The sequence below is a fragment of the Lactuca saligna genome, chromosome 5, assembly GCF_052625555.1.
Source record: "Lactuca saligna cultivar CGN05327 chromosome 5, ASM5262555v1, whole genome shotgun sequence".
NCBI lineage: Eukaryota > Viridiplantae > Streptophyta > Magnoliopsida > Asterales > Asteraceae > Lactuca > Lactuca saligna.
Genome location: NC_136421.1, coordinates 29,217,290 through 29,237,188, shown reverse-complemented (window position 1 = coordinate 29,237,188; position 19,899 = coordinate 29,217,290).

Sequence of the window (19,899 nt, the reverse complement as noted above, 5' to 3'; positions counted from 1 at the left end):
TTTAGATCTTCATTGATTTTTAATATATAAGCAAATTGGCTTTTGAGAGTTTTTAGCTTTTAACAAAAAGCTCCCAATCTAAGGCGTGTTTGACAACGGTCTTTTGAAGCTTTTAGCTTTTAGTAAAAAATTCGATTTAAAATAAAATCTTTGTTTTGAAGTACGAGTTTTGGTTTTGGTTTTAATAAAGAACTTCAAATCTTAAAGCTACATCATGTAATGTACGTGTAGGAAAAAACTAGTGAGTTTTTTTAATCAATTTTTAGAACTCCCCTTTTATTTATTATGGTTCACATTTAGCTTTAAGACAAGTAACTTTCTATGTAATTTTACATAATTTTAAAGCTTCTAATTACTTTTACCAAACATTCATATAACAAATAAAAACTATAACTTCGATCTAACAACTAGTTTTGCTAAACACGTCTATAATGTAGGAGAATAAGAAAAGGACAATTTCACAAATGATAATAATTCTTTTCAAATTTTCTGTAATATAGTCCTTATGAAACATTTTTTGCGTGAATGGTCCCTTTAGAGTAAATCTTGCACACAATCAGTCCTTATAACTAACACTGTTAGTTTTTATGTTAAATATAACTAAAAAAAACTATATTGCCCTTGCACACCATCACATACACATTTTCTTTCTATCTCTTTCTCATTCACATGAACACTAAGAACAAGAACATTTAAGAACAAACCACCTACTCCTACCACTGTCCATTACCACCGTTCGCCTACTGCCACAAAATCTCTTGTATGTTGTAATGCCTGCAGATTCGGGCTAGATAATTTAAAGATAATGAGCATTAAAAATGACTTTTGATAGAAAATTATTTAGGACAAATAATCTTAACAAAAATTATAGTATACGTGACAAGGATTCCGTACATTTAAACAATGCTAAAATCTAACTTTGAATGAAGAAGTTATATTTCTTTGAAGTTTCACGATTAAACCAACACGACTCTACGTATCGTAAAAAGTGAAGTTTAGATAAATTACTTTTTAGTCTTAGTAATTTAAACGATAGTCATAGTATTCATTAACTCGAGAGTGTGCATATAGATAACGTCCAAATCTAACTTCAGTAAAGGAAGTTATGATTTTTTTTAAAGTTTCAGTGCAGTAGTGCGGGCATAGAAATCAAATTTTAGATCGATCGATTTTTTATTCGATATGATTTAAATAAGAATTTAAGATCTCATTAATAGAAGTTCGACGATAAAAAGACAGTTGAAAACGGAGGTTGTATGTAGAAGTTGTGAATTTTACACGATCATTAGCAGTGTAATCTTCTCAGACTATTAAATTTAAGATCGGTCGAGAATTAGCCGATAGGTTCAAAAGGAAAGCTGTAATAATCGGAAATACCTACGTGTGGATATAAAGAACGTCAAAAATGGAGTTCGTATGCTGAAGTTATGAATTTTTGAAGATCTATAGTTTTACCTGCATCTAGTGTCACGTGACAGCACCAAAGGAGAAGCCTTGGTGACTACGCAAGCTTACGACATGAGAGGCATGTCTCACGATGTGAGAGGCCCTGGGCAACCTATAAATAAAGTCGTTTTCACTCATTTCTTCACATCTTTCCATTCTATTCTCTCCCAAATCCCCCAAGGTCCAATGCCTTTCTCTAGTACTTCCTAAGAGTTAGTAGTGAAGCTATGGAGCGCAAGAAAACCCCGAGAAATAGAGCTTTGGTTTAGAAGTTCTTCCTATGCAGAGTTCGGTTTCTCGCTAAACCACATGTAAGTTGAGTTATGCTAACCGTTTTTAAGTATAACTTATGTTTAAGTTCATTATCATTATTATGAATCTATAAACAAGATTCATCAGTGATTCAAGTCGTTATAATGATTAATCTACTTATGGAAATGACCATGCTAGATTTAGTGAGGCGTTTAAAGTGGGCTTTCCAAACAGTATATTATGTATGCCAAATGGACCCTACCTCCGATATAATCTTACCTGGTTGTCCTATATCAGCTAAAACTCAGTAATAATGATAATAGGTTACAAAGACAGTTGCTAGGAGCGAAGCGTTGTCTGAGTTTCGAGTCATCACTTTAACAAGTGAGTACATAGTCTTTTTCATGAACATGATTTTAATACAGTTATTAATTAAAGTATTAAATATCTGTTAAAGAGTTAAATATTTGTTAACGAGTTTATGTGTGAGTGCATAGTCCCTTTCATGAACATGATTTTAATACAATTAATAATTAAAATATTAAATATATATTAAAGAGTTAAATATTTGTTAAAGAGTTTATGTGTGAGTGCATATTCCCTTTCATGAACATGATTCTAATACAATTATTAATTAAAATATTAAATATATGTTAAATAGTTAAATATCTGTTAAAGAGTTTATGTGTGAATGCATAGTCCATTTCATGAATATGATTTTAATACAATTATTAATCAAACTTAGTCATGGACATATATGAATGTTATATTGAAAAGGTTCAACATAAGGGAATTCTGTATATATGACAATATTATAGCAAGAGACTGATAAAGTGTAATGTCTTTATGTAAGACATTATGTATCGTATCCCATATGCTTGGGGTATAAATAGATAGGATTCTATTAAGAATAAGTTGTCATATGCCAAATATGGAAATGTTTTCATAATGGGAGTTGGATATTAAGAATCTATGTGTAGATTAAAAACTTTTATGCAAGAAGGATGTTAAAATGAATGTACTTTGAATGTGAGACTTCATGTCTATAGAGTTGTCTTATAACAATCTCCAATAGAGCACTTTGTAATATTATTGGCAGAGTCTTAGTGACTTTGGTGCCATGACGTTACAAAGGGATCATTGCACAAAATGTTAGAATCTAACATATTCTAATAATGGTAAGAATTGGTATTCTTACACTTGTGATAAGGATTGGGAATTGTGAAATGAACGTCATTGAAAATGTGTTCAATTGATCTATTTCACAAAGTAAGAACCATAGGTAAACATAATGTGCATGCTTGGAGCATGGTACAATTATTGTTATAATTCAAGTATTAAGTTGATTATCCGAAACATTGTACAATGAATAATGTGTAATCGATGTGGTGATTAAATAAAATGTGTTTTATTTATACTCAAGAGTTTGAGGCCATATTGGGTTCGATTATTCTTGTGTTTCACTTCGCATGTTTTGACTTTCCGAAAAATAAGATTATTCAAACCATCCACAGTCGATCATACTTTGGAAGTAGGTATTAAGGCAAGATTGTCATGAATCCGACTGTAGATTGTCTAAAGTGTTTAGACATAGCAAAAGTCTGGTGCAGTGTTCATGAGTGCTCCTGGAATAAGATTTGAGTATTAGAATAAACTCACGCTCACGTGAATCACTTCATGGATTTTATCACGAGTAATTGTGAGACGATAATATCTTATATTCTTGAAACAGAGACATGTGAGTTGTAGTTTGCAAGTCGGTTGCACATTGATAATGTGTAAACGCACCAGTAACTTGGTGTTATAAAACATATTGTTGTGTGTGATTTGATGAGTAAGTACACGCAAGCATCTGAGTCGAAGTTTATCCATTCCTTTTACCCAATGTAGGATAAAAGCGATATCTATGGGCCCTTCGATGAATTAGTGATGACACCCTAAGTGCTTGGCCAAGCCTGGACTAAGTTGATGTGTTCAATTGTAGTCTGTTGGCAGTCATCATAGATCAGAAATCGGAAAACAACACATAGACAGAGAGAATGATTATATTCCATGTCTCATGTCTATACGATATCTAGAATGGAGGAATATATGATCCCTTATCTAAAGGATGCGTTACTGATAAGATCAGAGTCTGACAACAACTTTTGAAAGCTACGATTGCTAATCAGGTTCTGAAGTCGTACTCTCAAATTAGTTATTAGACTTATCCAATTAGGAGACTATTGGATTAGGTGTTTAAGCCCATAACTATTTTGGTATGTACTTGACTCGATTAAGAGTATGGTCCTTTTGGGTTGCCTTCACCATAGCAACTAATAGGATGAATTATGGAGAAAGAGGATTTATTATGATCTATTAATGTATTATAAGAATAATATATTAATTGAGAAATCATATTATTTAATTAGTATTGATCAGAAATTAATTAGGAATTAGTTTGGTGATTAAAAGATACTAATTAAATTATCGGGGACTGATTATGCAAATCAGTAATATTTATAGTTTGGGCTCATGGACCTTATTGGTATAAGGTGGATGAAATCTCTATGAGAGTCCATAAAGATTTCGTCCAAGGCTTGTCCATTAACGAGTCCATATGTTGCTTAGGGCCTAAGCAAGGGAATTAGGGTTTCCAGGTTGATAACCCTAGAAGCCTCAACTATAAAAGGAACACCAAAGGCTCCCAAAAACATCCCAAGCCATTTTAAGAGAGTCCTAGATGTTTTGAGGCCTCCTCCTTTATCTCATATTCTTCTTTGTTGCTAGTGGTGTTTGTGACTCCATTAGAGGTGCAACATTTGGGGCACTAAGCTTTCAACAATCAAGGACTTTGTGAATTGTTCTTGTTATTGCTACATAACAAGTAAGGTAAGATTCTGAAACCCTTATTTACATATGAATTTCGTTCGTATACATGTTAGATTAGGGTTTATGCTTTGGAAGATTGTTTGCACGTATAAATTGAGGAAAACCTAGATCCGAAGCATTAGGGTTGCATGTACACCATAAGAATGATGTTATGCTCAAAACGCATCAACATTCTGCTAAGAGATTCAAGGAATATTAGGCCACTAGTTTAATTACTGTAAGTCTTGCAATATTTTGTTATGCCTATGTTTCTGTATTGACGATGACATCCCAACGTTTTAATATAAATAAAATACATTTCTTTGGAAATACTTTTATAATATCATTATCATGTTTTTTGGGAACAAATTCCGCAATATTATTCCTCAAATAGGATAATCTAATTTTAAATAAGCATAAAACAAATCGGTCTTTTCTGGCCGTGAAATTGGGGATGTCACATACTAATTAAATGACGTGTCCTAACCCGCTGTTACTCGACGAGTCACAACATTAACTCATTGAGTGGGCCTTAAAACATGAAATCTAATGGAATAATAATGATACATGACGGTTGAGATGTTACATTAAGAAATGGTTCTTGACAAGAGAATCTTATATGTCAAGAGGTTAGTGGGGGTCTAAATGGTTTTGAAAAGTTTCAAGAACTAATCAAGAGTAAACCTAGTTTTTTTTTATCACTAGCACATGATTTGAGGTTTATAACCTATCATGTTGACATATTCTTGGTTTCTGTTCCATTTCAGTAGAGTTGTCTATGCATGCGAGTTCTAAGAGTTCTCATTTGAATGCATAAAGGCAATGCACCTTGATCAATGAAAGTTCATTGAACTGTATGGGTGAGTTGTCTGACTACTTGGAAGACATGGTAGGCCCTTGTGCTACCAAGAGGCAGAAAATAAAGATTGAAAAAGTTCAGTACATATGAGTTTGGATTTGTCACAAACCTTGTCTTATGATTATGGTTATGAAAAATTCACATGGATAGGAATACATACACCATGAAATCTAAGTGTCATAAGGTTTCTTTCCTTCATGAAAATGATTGTGAGGAAACGCTCTCACTAGGAAGATTTTAAGGAGATAGCGATTGTGTAAATTGCATTCTCAAATTCGATTATGATTACTGCATCCCTCTTCATAGTTCGAAATGTGAGATTTTACAATTAGTTTAAATATTAAGACTTATTGCTATAAGTGCTGAATTTTTTAGACACACATATGAGCTATCTAAGGAAAGGTGTATGAGTTTAAGAAGCTTAGATAAAGGCTTATCAAAGCATCTCATATCAGAATCATGAACTATGGTTAAGAAAGTCCATAAGTATTGTTTTCTGGAAGTTTAGCTGATTATGAATACATGTCGAAGCTAGTGGGAGCATAAATGTTAGGCTGGATATAATTATCATGTTAGTGGGATCATGATTATTAATTTCAAGTGTTTCAAGTTGGCAATATTAATTATAGAAAACAAAAGTTTCACTTTGCAAAGTTGCAGGGGTTGAAAAGTTGTTTTTCTATAATTAAGGAAAAGAATATTATACTTCGCTTCAAAATCCAAAAGCTTGGATTAAAAAATTTTAATCAAATTTAGTCAGAGGACATATATGGATGTTATATTGAAAAGGTTCACCTTAAAAGGATTATATATATGGCAATATTATAGCAAGAAACTGGTAAAATATCAAATTTTTGATTATGAATCGTGTCATGTATACTTCGAGTATAGGATTGATTGCATATGCTATAATATTCGATCGTTCTAAATTTTCCAAATGCCTAGGGAATTAAGAGGGAAAAAGGACTGGAACCGGATTTGACTAAAATAATTAACAACTATCAATGATGATCTAAGATTCACCAAGGATTTGTCACTTGTGGACAGTTGGAAGTATAGTAATGGATGGATCATATTGACATTATTATGAATAGATAAGACTTTATTTAGACTGATGTAACAACCCAAAAATACGACCCAAAAATTTCGTTTTTCGATATAATCAAAACCATAATCAGAGTGTCATATAATAAAACCATACGTGATGTATTCCAACATAATAGAAAACACTGTGCGGAAAACTGTATCATACTACGTCAAATCAAAACAAACTAAATCAATCCCAGGCTAAAAGCTAAAGCTGTGGTGTGTGCGATGCCGTCACCCCGAGCTCTTCCCTTTGCTTGCGGAAGTACCTGAAACCGAAACTGAAACTATAAGCACGAAGCTTAGTGAGCTCCCCCAAACTACCACATACCATACAATAACATATAAACACATATTGGGCCTTGCCCACTGCATCGGGACGAAGCCCGACAACTGCATCGGACTGAAGTCCGGAACTGACTGGGACCTTGTCCCCTGCATCGGACCAAAGTCCGGAACTATCTGCTTCGGACCGAAGTCCGGAACTAACTGCATCGGACCAAAGTCCGGAACCGACTGGGGTCTTGTCCCCTGCATCGGACTGAAGTTCGGAACTAACTGACTGAGCATAGCGTAGCATAACATAACAACTAGCATGAACACATATACTGCATACTACATCGGGCCGTAGCCCGGAACACATAATACATAACACATAAAACATAGCACACAAATCCTGTCTGAGCCACGAAGGCATCAAACATACTAGCTACTGCATCGGATCAAAGTCCGGAAACTACTGCTAACTGAACGGGCCGGCATTGTGGCCTTAGACCCGTCCCTACTGGAAGGAAACTCACCTCGTAAACTGGATGCTGAGTGTGTGGCTCTGGAAGCTAACGGCTGCTGCTCCTGTATCTCCCTGGCTACAAGTCCATAAACACACTCAATCAAATACTAAACACTGCACTTGGGTAAAATGACTCTTTTACCCTTGGTCAAAGTTACTCTCATTTGGACTGACTCGCCGAGTTGGGCCACCCAACTCGCCAAGTCCTACTCTCACTTTTCAATCCGACTCGCTGCTACTCGTCGAGTATGGCATCGACTCGACGAGTACCCTCTTGATCCAAGAACTCAGACAATCTTCATCCGACTCGCCGAGCCGTATGAACGTACTCGACGAGTTGTTCTTGATCTTAAGAAGATTGCCTTGGACTCGCCGAGTTGTATGAACAACTCGCCGAGTCCCTCCATTTCTGAGTCTACCTTCAACTCGCAGAGTCCACTCTCTAACTCACTGGTTCCACTCAACACTGCTAAAAATGAAGGAATCGGGGACTCGCGACTCAACTCGCCGAGTCGTTCTTCCCGACTCGCCGAGTTGCCGCCATGCAACTGTTTTTCACCCGTTTTTGCTTGAATCCAACACATACAAATGATAGATCTGAGTCCAATAAGCTGGTTTACCACGTAAAGTTTCCAACTTTACGTGTACAACACATGAATAAGGGAAAATAAGGCTAAAAGATGCATAAAAGGGATAGATCTAGGGTTAATATGCAAAGTATCCTCATAAAGGCAATAGATCTGGACTATGGGACTTCTCAATGAATAGATCCAAGGTTATCTCGGCTTATTAGGGCGTTCATGAAAGCACAAGGCTTGGAACAAGCATCAACTAGATCTTAGAAGAGCTCTAATGGAGGTTTAAAGCATAAAACAAGAGGGGAAATCCGAAAATACCTCAAATAACTCAGATTTGCCCTTGGATCTTGGCACTCCACCTCTTCTCCTTGCTCCTTTCTTCTTCTCCTTCTTCAAGCCTTCACAAAATCACACAAAATCACTTACAAACTCTCAAGGATGAACTAGGGTTTTTTCACAGCTTTAGAGGGTGAAGGAGGCGAGAATGGGGGCTATAAGGTGACTTAAATAGTGGGCAACCCGGGGATTTAGGGTTTCACCCGGACGGACGGACTCGCCGAGTCCGGGATATGGACTCGCCGAGTCACTAGCTAACACGTGCTCGAAGTCGCGACCCTACTCGGCGAGTCAGGTTATGAACTCGCCGAGTCCCTCTTGCAAAACTTTAAAACAATTACTAATGAATTAACATACCGGGAACGGGTCGTTACAATTCTCCCCCACTTATCTCAGACTTCGTCCTCGAAGTCTGCTACGGCTGGATTTTTAAATATCTCCGGGTAGTGCGTTCTCATCTCCTCCTCAGCCTCCCACGTCCATTCAGACCCCTTCCGGTGCTGCCACTGTACCTTCACTAGCTGGATTACCTTGTTCTTCAAGGTCTTGGTCTTCCGATCCAGAATCGCGACCGACCTCTCAATATAATTCAGGCTGCTATCAACCTGAATATCCTCTAGGGGAACGACTGCTGACTCATCCACCAAACACTTCCTCAACTGCGACACGTGGAAGGTGTTGTGGATCTGACTAAGCTCCTCAGGAAGATCTAACTGATAAGCAACCCGACCCACCCGGGCCAAAACCCTGAAAGGACCAATAAATCTGGGGCCCAATTTGCCCCTCTTCCGGAACCTGATGACACCCTTCCAAGGTGAGACCTTCAGAAGGACCATATCTCCCACCTGAAACTCCAAGTCCGAACGCCTCCTGTCAGCGTAGCTCTTCTGCCGACTCTGCGCAGTCTGCAGCCTACTACGGACCTGCTGGATCAACTCAGTCGTCTTGAGCACCACTTCTGTGCTCCCGATGACTCACTGACCGACCTCGCCCCAACAAATCGGGGTCCTACACTTCCTCCCATACAACATCTCAAAAGGAGGTCGATCAATACTCGCATGATAACTGTTGTTATACGAGAACTCCGCTAACGGAAGATACGTATCCCAACTGCCCCCAAAATCTAGAACACAAGCCCTCAGCATGTCTTCAAGAGTCTGAATCGTCCTCTCGCTCTTCCCATTATTCTGGGGGTGAAAAGCGGTGCTGAAATGAAGACGAGTACCCATCTCGTCGTGGAACCGCTTCCAGAATCTGGATGTGAAACGGACATCTCGGTCTGACACCACCGATACCGGCACTCCATGACGTGCCACCATCTCTCGCACATAGATATCGGCTAACTTTTCCGCCGATATACTCTCCTGAATCGGAATAAAATGGGCACTCTTTGTCAACCGATCCACTACAACCCATATCGAATCCACTCCACGTGCGGTCCTGGGGAGTTTGGTGACAAAATCCATGGTGATATCCTCCCATTTCCACACGGGAATGTCTAATGGCTGCATCTTGCCGTGAGGTCTCTGGTGCTCCGCCTTGACCTTCCGGCAGGTCAAGCATCTCTCAACATACCAAGCGACGTCCCGCTTCATGCAGGGCCACCAATAATCAGGTCGAAGATCTCGATACATTTTTGTCGCCCCGGGGTGTATAGAAAACCGAGACTTATGAGCCTCGTCCATCAACACCTGCCGTACTCCACCCCAGTACGGTACCCACACCCTACCATGAAGCGTCAACAAACCCCGACTATCATAATCAAACGAAGCTACTCGGCCCACTATTCTCTCACATTTCTGCCTCTCCTCCTTGAGACCCTCCATCTGAGCCTCCTTGATCCGTTCCAACAACGGAGTGATCACTGTCATCCTCATACACAGATCTCTGATAGGGGCCGTCGACACTTTGCGGCTTAGGGCGTCGGCCACCACGTTGGCCTTCCCTGGGTGATAAAGGATCTCACAATCATAATCCTTCAGCACGTCCAACCACCTCCTCTGCCTCATGTTCAGACTCGGCTGATCCATAAGATATCGCAAGCTCTTGTGATCCGTGTATATAGTACTATGGACCCCATAAAGGTAATGTTTCCAAATCTTGAGGGCAAACACAACTGCCCCCAGCTCCAAATCGTGGGTAGGATAATTAGCCTCGTGAGGCTTCAACTGTCTCGTGGCATAAGCTACCACATGGCCTCGCTGCATCAATACTGCTCCCATACCTGTGATCGAAGCATCACAATAGACTACGAAGTCCTCTACTCCCTCTGGCAAGGTAAGGATCGGAGCCTCGCACAATATCTGTCTGAGAGTCTCGAACGCCGCCTGCTGCTCAGGCCCCCAACGAAATACCACTGACTTCTTGGTTAGTCGGGTGAGCGGCACTGCTATCTTGGAGAAGTCCTGAATAAATCTCCGATAATACCCTGCCAACCCTAGGAAGCTCCAAATCTCAGATGGAGACCTCGGGACCTCCCACTGCATCACGACCTCTATCTTGGCCAGATCTACCAAAATACTCTTCTGGTTGACGAGATGACCAAGAAACTGCACCTCGCGCAACCAGAACTCACACTTGGAGAACTTCGCGAAAAGTCTCTCCCTCCTCAAAGTCTCCAACACCTCCCGCAGGTGCTCCTCGTGCTGCCCCTGTGTCTTGGAATATACCAAGATATCGTCTATGAATACTATCACCGACCGATCCAGCATCGTCCTGCATACGCGGTTCATGAGGTCCATGAACGTGGCTGGGGCATTGGTGAGCCCAAATGGCATCACCACGAACTCATAATGACCATACCGGGTCCTGAAAGCAGTCTTCTGTACATCCTCATCTCTAACCCTCATCTGATGATAACCGGAGCGTAGATCGATCTTGGAGAACCAAGACGCTCCCTGAAGCTGATCAAACAAGTCATTTATCCTCGAAAGTGGGTAACGGTTCTTCACCGTTACCTTGTTCAACTCCCGATAATCAATGCACATACGATGCGACCTATCCTTCTTTCTCACAAACAGGATCGGCGCTCCCCAAGGCGAACTGCTCGGCCAAATGAAACCCTTGTCTAACAGCTCTTGCAGCTGTGTAGACAACTCCTGCATCTTAGGGGGAGCTAGTCGATACGGTGCTTTGGCTATCGGAGCCGCACCAGGAATTAGGTCGATCCTGAACTCAACCTGTCTCTCAGGAGGTATCCCCGGAAAATCCTCGGGAAAAACATCCGGGTAGTCCCGAACAATAGGAACATCACCAATCATCGTCTTGCCCTTCTCCCAGGCATCCAAGACGTAAACTACAAAACCGGCGCAACCCTGCTGAACATAGCGCCTCGCCCTTGCGGCGGAACAAAAGGTCAGTCCTCGCTGGGGCCTCTCACCCTGAATCACTATCTCTCCCCCACTGGGAGTGCGAACCCTCACTAGCTGAAGCTCACAATCAATCACTGCCCCATTGGGGCTTAGCCAATCCATACCCACAATAACTTTATTCCCTCGCAAGGGAATAGGAACCAGGTCCACTGAAAACTGCTCATCAAATATCTGAAGGGAACACCTTCTATGTACTCTGCCGACCCTCACGGTCCTATCATCTGCTATCTCAACCTCTAAAGGACAATCCAGCTCCCCTGGAGCTCTGCTAAATCTCTTGCTAAGCGCAAGCGATACGAATGATCGGGTAGCCCCCGAATCGAACAATACCAAAGCAGAGATGCCGTTCACCGAGAACGACCCTAAATAAAACATATCATCAAGTAATATTCAAAAGATAATGATAATTAAAAAGTGAAGGAAATATACATACCCGTCACCACATCAGGAGTCGCTCGCGCCTCCTCCGCTGTCATCTGAAACGCCCTGCTCTTCGCCACTGGCGCATCAGATCGGCCCTGCCGGCCATCCGTAATCCTCAAGGTGGCAGGGGCAGGTGCAACCACCTTCCCCGCTACAGCTAAACTGGGACACTGGGACTTTTTATGTCCCCTCTGATTGCACTGAAAGCAAATCAGATCTGATGCTGTAACCGTAGTAGTAGGGGCCGTACAATCCCTGCTCAAATGCCCAATCCGACCGCACTTGTAGCAGCCGGAACTCCCTGCCTTGCACGCCCCCTCGTGCAATCTCCCACACTTGCCACACCGACCGTGGCTCTGCTGACTCCTGGACCTGTGATCTGAAACCTTGGGCTTTTTGCCCACACTGCCTGAACCCGAAACCGCCTCCGGTTTCCTCTTCTTCTCCATCTCGAGATCAATCTCCCTCTCCCTAGCTCTAGCAATCATGTCGTCCAGCGTTTTACAACTGGATCGGCTCACAAACATGCGGATATCACTCCGCAACATCTCATGATAACGGGCCTTCTTCATCTCCTCATCGGCTGCATACTAAGGAACAAGAAGAGCCCTCTCCCTGAACTTGGCGGTGATCTCCGCCACTGTCTCTGTAGTCTGGGTAAGGTCCTGAAACTCCCTAGCTAACTGCTGCACCTCAATGACCGGTGCAAACTCCGCCCTGAACCTGGTAGAGAAATCAGCCCAGGTCATGGCATCCAATGCCGCATCATCCCCGATGGCATGTCCGACCTCCTCCCACCAATCCCGTGCCCTGTCCTTCAGAAGACAGGACGCCAATCTGACCTTGTCCCCCACGGGACACCTGCTAGTGCGGAAAGCGTTGGCCACATCCGCCAACCATCTGGTACTCGCTATGGGGTCCCGCACCCCATGATAGTCTGGATCTCCGCATGCCCTGAATTCCCTGAACGTAAGTGTGCGAGACCCCATCATGGTCGCCATCTCCGCACGGAAAATACCCAATCTCTCATCCATCAGCTCTAAAATACCCTCCTTGATCGAACCGAAGATCACAGGAGTCTGCTCCAGTATGATGCGGGTAACCTCAGAAGAAAGGAACTCTCTGGTCTGCTCATCCATCTGCCCGACCTCCGGGTCTGATCCCGATCCTGATCCCCCTCCGGCATCTGAGCTGCTGAATGCTGGTCTCGGACGCAAAACTACCATTTTGAAACATATCATAACAACATCAGAACACTGAAATATCTCAAGGGATCATGACACTGCTACTAGCTTCCTGGTCTTGTCTTGGCCTTCCTTGATTCGAGTACGGATCCTCTGCTTTCAGTAGTACGGGCCCATACTACCTTCCACATCTATCCGTACTTTCCTCAAGAACTGCCTTGACTCCACCAAGTCACTTCTACTACTGCTATTCTCTGCTACTCTCATCCTAGGCTTGCCCTAGGGAAACCTCAGGCTCAACACGACTGGTCCTCAGCTGCCGAAGGTCTCCTCATAATGCCAATTAGCCACCACCTAAACACCATCACATGTGATGAGGATCAGATAATCCTTCAAGTAAAAGACCCGTCCCTATAACGGTTGGACTCAAACAAGAGCTGCGCAATAGGGCCAGTTCCAGTACTCTGGGATTATTCAAACCTGATCACATGTGGTGTGACGTGTTCACCTAATGGCTAACTCCCATTACTCAGAACCCCACCAAGCACGAAGCAAGCAACATTTGGATAAGGGAAACAGACTCAGGCAAAACTATTCTCATAACAAGAAACTGCACTAGCAAAGGATGCTAAGCTCATACTATCAGGCATAACCTAAACAGGCTATCCTACTGCTGTCTACTCAGTACTAGCATGCAATACTCATAAAGCTGTAACGCATAAGCAGGCACATAAGGCATTCTCCTAGATCCTTAGTCCTATACTAGCATGCTGTTCTACTGAAACTGAAACTGAACAAATAACTTGTATGGGTAATTTGGGAGTACTTACTTGAGCTCGGCTGACCGCATGCACACACCTCTATCTTGTTAAAAACTATTCTTTCTTTCTAAGTGCTTTCAAAATTCTCTTTGTAATATGTTTTTATTATTTTTAAAATAAAATCTTTTATTTCCCTTAGTTTGAGTTCAGATACACCCGGAAGTTTATCCGAATCCCTCAAACCAGGGCTCTGATACCAACTTGTAACAACCCAAAAATACGACCCAAAAATTTCGTTTTTCGATATAATCAAAACCATAATAAGAGTGTCATATAATAAAACCATACGTGATGTATTCCAACATAATAGAAAACACTGTGCGGAAAACTGTATCATACTACGTCAAATCAAAACAAACTAAATCAATCCCAGGCTAAAAGCTAAAGCTGTGGTGTGTGCGATGCCGTCACCCCGAGTTCTTCCCTTTGCTTGCGGAAGTACCTGAAACCGAAACTGAAACTGTAAGCACGAAGCTTAGTGAGCTCCCCCAAACTACCACATACCATACAATAACATATAAACACATATTGGGCCTTGCCCACTGCATCGGGACGAAGCCCGGCAACTGCATCGGACCGAAGTCCGGAACTGACTGGGACCTTGTCCCCTGCATCGGACCAAAGTCCGGAACTATCTGCATCGGACCGAAGTCCGGAACTAACTGCATCGGAACGAAGTCCGGAACTAACTGCATCGGACCGAAGTCCGGAACTAACTGCATCGAACCAAAGTCCGGAACCGACTGGGGCCTTGTCCCCTGCATCGGACTGAAGTCCGGAACTAACTGACTGAGCATAGCGTAGCATAACATAACAACTAGCATGAACACATATACTGCATACTACATCGGGCCGTAGCCCGGAACACATAATACATAACACATAAAACATAGCACACAAATCCTTTCTGAGCTACGAAGGCATCAAACATACTTGCTACTGCATCGGATCAAAGTCCGGAAACTACTGCTAACTGAACGGGCCGGCATTGTGGCCTTAGACCCGTCCCTACTGGAAGGAAACTCACCTCGTAAACTGGCTGCTAAGTGTGTGGCTCTGGAAGCTAACGGCTGCTGCTCCTGTATCTCCCTGGCTACAAGTCCATAAACACACTCAATCAAATACTAAACACTGCACTTGGGTAAAATGACTCTTTTACCCTTGGTCAAAGTTACTCTCATTTGGACTGACTCGCCGAGTTGGGCCACCCAACTCGCCAAGTCCTACTCTCACTTTTCAATCCGACTCGCTGCTACTCGTCGAGTATGGCATCGACTCGACGAGTACCCTCTTGATCCAAGAACTCAGACAATCTTCATCCGACTCGCCGAGCCGTATGAACGTACTCGACGAGTTGTTCTTGATCTTAAGAAGATTGCCTTGGACTCGCCGAGTTGTATGAACAACTCGCCGAGTCCCTCCATTTCTGAGTCTACCTTCAACTCGCAGAGTCCACTCTCTAACTCACTGGTTCCACTCAACACTGCTAAAAATGAAGGAATCGGGGACTCGCGACTCAACTCGCCGAGTCGTTCTTCCCGACTCGCCGAGTTGCCGCCATGCAACTGTTTTTCACCCGTTTTTGCTTGAATCCAACACATACAAATGATAGATCTGAGTCCAATAAGCTGGTTTACCACGTAAAGTTTCCAACTTTACGTGTACAACACATGAATAAGGGAAAATAAGGCTAAAAGATGCATAAAAGGGATAGATCTAGGGTTAATATGCAAAGTATCCTCATAAAGGCAATAGATCTGGACTATGGGACTTCTCAATGAATAGATCCAAGGTTATCTCGGCTTATTAGGGCGTTCATGAAAGCACAAGGCTTGGAACAAGCATCAACTAGATCTTAGAAGAGCTCTAATGGAGGTTTAAAGCATAAAACAAGAGGGGAAATCCGAAAATACCTCAAATAACTCAGATTTGCCCTTGGATCTTGGCACTCCACCTCTTCTCCTTGCTCCTTTCTTCTTCTCCTTCTTCAAGCCTTCACAAAATCACACAAAATCACTTACAAACTCTCAAGGATGAACTAGGGTTTTTTCACAGCTTTAGAGGGTGAAGGAGGCGAGAATGGGGGCTATAAGGTGACTTAAATAGTGGGCAACCCGGGGATTTAGGGTTTCACCCAGACGGACGGACTCGCCGAGTCCGGGATATGGACTCGCCGAGTCACTAGCTAACACGTGCTCGAAGTCGCGACCCTACTCGGCGAGTCAGGCTATGAACTCGCCGAGTCCCTCTTGCAAAACTTTAAAACAATTACTAATGAATTAACATACCGGGAACGGGTCGTTACAACTGAGTTGTCATATGGAAAATATGGAAATGTTTCCAAATTAGGAGTTGGACATTAAGAATTTATGTCTAGATTAGAAACTTTTATGCAAGAAGGATGTTCAAAGGAATGTACTTTGAATGTGAGACTTCGTATCTATGGAATTGTCTTGTAACAATCTCCAATATACAAATTTGTAATTTCATTGGCAAAGTGTTGGTGAATTTGGCTCTATGACATTACGAAAGGATCGTTACATAAACGTTAGAATCTAGCATATTCTAATAGTGGCAAGAATTTGGTATTCTTACACTAGTGATAAGGATTAGGAATTATGAAATGAGCGTCATTAGAAATGTTTTCAATTGATGTATTTCACAAAGTAAGGACCATAGGTAAACATAGTGTGCATGCTTGGAGCATGGGACAATTGTTGTTATAATTCAAGTAATAAGTTGATTATCCGAAACATTATACAATGAATAATGAGTAATCATTATGGTGATTAAATAATGGTGTTTTATTTATACTCAAAAGTTTTGGGGCCATATAGGATTAGTATTATTCTTGTGTTTCACTTCGCATGTTTTGACTTCCCGAATAATAAGATTATGCAAACCATCCACAATCGCTAATGCTTTGGAAGTAGGTATGAAAGAAAACTGTCAAGAATTGGCTTGTAGATTGTCTAAAGTGTATTAGACATAACAAAAGTCTGCTGCAACGTTCATGAGGACTTATGAAATAAGATTTGAGTATTGGATTAAACCTACGCTCACTTGAATTGCTTCATAGATTTTATCACGAGTGATTAGTGAGATGATAATATATTATATTCTTCAAATGAAGACATGTAGTTGTAGTTTATGAGTCGGTTGCTCATTGATAATATGTAAACGCACCAGTAGCTAAGTGTTATAAAACATATTATTGTGTATGATTTGAAGCATAAATAGAGCAAGCATATAAGCCGAAGTTTATCCATTCCTTTTACCCAAAGTGGGAGAAAGGTGATATATATGGGCCCCTCGATGATTTAATGATGACACCCTAAGCACTTGGCCAAGCCGGGACTAAGTTGATGTGTTCAATTGTAGTATGTTGTCAGTCGTCATAAATCGAAAATCGTGAAACAACATTAGACTGAGAGAATGATTATAATCCATGTCTCATGTCTATATGATATCTAGAATGGAGGAATATATGCTCCCTTAGCTAGAGGACGCGTTACTGATAAGATCAGAGCTAACAATGGCTTTTGAAAGTTACGATTGTCGATCAGGTTTTGAAGTCGTACTTGCAAAATATATAGTTATTTGGATTATCCAAGTAGGAGACTATTGGATTAGGTGTCTATGTCCCTAACTGTTTTGGTATGTATTTAACCCGAATATGAGCATGGTCCTTTTGGGTTGCCTTCATCATAGCAAATGATAGGATGAATTAAGGAAAAAGAGGATTAATTATGATTTATTAATATATTATGTGAATAATATATTAAAAGAGAAATCATATTGTTTAATTAATATGTCACATCCAAAAATTTTACGCCAAATTTCAACTTTTTCAATCATAAATAAAACCAAATAGTATTTGTTTACAAAATGTTTTCAAATCATTGTTCATTAGAGTGTCCCAATAACTAGATCAAAAGGATGAGGAGTGGTACGGTCACGCCTTCACCTTGCCATGATCTCCTGAAGTACCTGAAATAATAAACTGAAAACTGTAAGCCTGAGAGCTTAGTGAGCTACCCCCAAAATACCAATACCACGCTGATAATACCATATCAGTAACATACAATCAATAACATGCATGTTGGGTTATCAGCCTGACTGGACCGCCCTGCTGGGTCTTCAGTCTATCTGATCTTATCCCGAGCCTTCGGCATGACTGGACCGCCACATGGGCCTACAGTCTCCCCGGACCGCTCGTAGGGTATGTTGGCCTTCAGCACAAAGCAGGACCGCCACAACCCAACAGACAAGCAAATAACAACATGCACATAACTATCATATACTGTAATATAAAAACATCAAACATATGTATAACTCACTGATCATCAATCATAGAAATCTCTCGTAACTAGAGTACCGACCTATCATGTCACTAACATACCAATCCCTACGGATCATAAGAGAATAATATACTGTCTATCCTGATTCCGATCTAACAAATCATAACCACATGTAGCACATCATAACAATAACAACTTAAGGTTCGACCTTGGTGCCGTAGACCCTATGGATATAGTGAGGATAACTCACCCTGCAGATGTCGACTTGGTAGATGAACTCTAACTCTTAGATCACTATCAAAAGCTCTACCACCTATTTCCATAATATAATTATACCCATAAGTTACCAACCTTTCAAGGTATCCCAAGAACCAACTAATCAGACCCTGGTCCAAGTCAAAGTTCTCAGTCAAGGTCAATAGTCCGTGTTGACCCTACTCGCCGAGTTCCCTCAGCTACTCGCCGAGTTCCTTGAAGTATTTGTCCACTCACCGAGTCACGTAGTGAATCATCAAGTTCCTTTGGTTTACGATCGAACTCTAAGGCTACTCGTCGAGTTTTCTTTCTTGTAACTCGACGGTTACACACGCATACGAAATTTGGGGAAAACTTAACCGACTCGCCGAGTTGTTCATCAAATCATCGAGTCCTAAGGCAATCTTCATCGGACTCGCCGAGTTGTTCATCCAACTCGTCGAGTCCAGGCTTATCTTCATATGACTCGCCGAGTCGCCTTGGTGACTCGCCGAGTTCATTCAGTCCATAAGCCATACAAGCTCATTTTAAGCCATGCAGTGACTCCAATTTACAGATCCAAGCTTCTAAGGCATGCATTTCACGTAAAGTTGCAAACTTTGTGTGCATGCATGGCTACAAAGGCTCTAAATGTCAAATCCAAGCTTACAATGGGGTTTCATACTCAAGGAAGGTTTCACACATGACCAAGTTCATAGCTTTCTGACTCTAGAACCTAAGAAGGGTCTAGATATGAAGTTACAGCTTCAGATCTAGCTCTTATCCCACATTATTATCTCAAACATGCCATAAAAGCCCTAAATCTCAACCAAATGAGGGCTAGAAGGAAAATGAAGTAAAGATGGCGACTTGATACCTTAAAGTGATGCCTACTGAGCTAGATTTCTGATTCCCACACCTTCCTTGCTCCTAATATCTTGTCCTCCAAGCTCTTCCTTTACAAAAACTCCTCTCTAAAGCTCAAGACACACAAGGATGAACACCACACGAATTAGGGTTTCTCAATGGACTGCAAAGAGGCTAAAAGGGCTTATGCTTCTTTAAACAGGGTGCAAAACCCCGGGATTTAGGGTTTCATCTGCCAGCTCCTACTCGTCGAGTCCCTTTATGGACTCGGCAAGTAGGCCACTAAATACGCGATCCCACCTCGCTGCTTGTAACAACGTGAATTTTCAAAACAAAATTTTCATTTCTTAAAACATGTTTTCATCCAATCAAGTCATAAAATCCAATGTATCATAACATAATACAAATCATGTAAATCCCAAGATCATAAATAAATCCTCTGATAGTGTGTACAGATCACGCTGGCGCCTTTCCACAGTCCTCGCTAGTACCTGAAACACG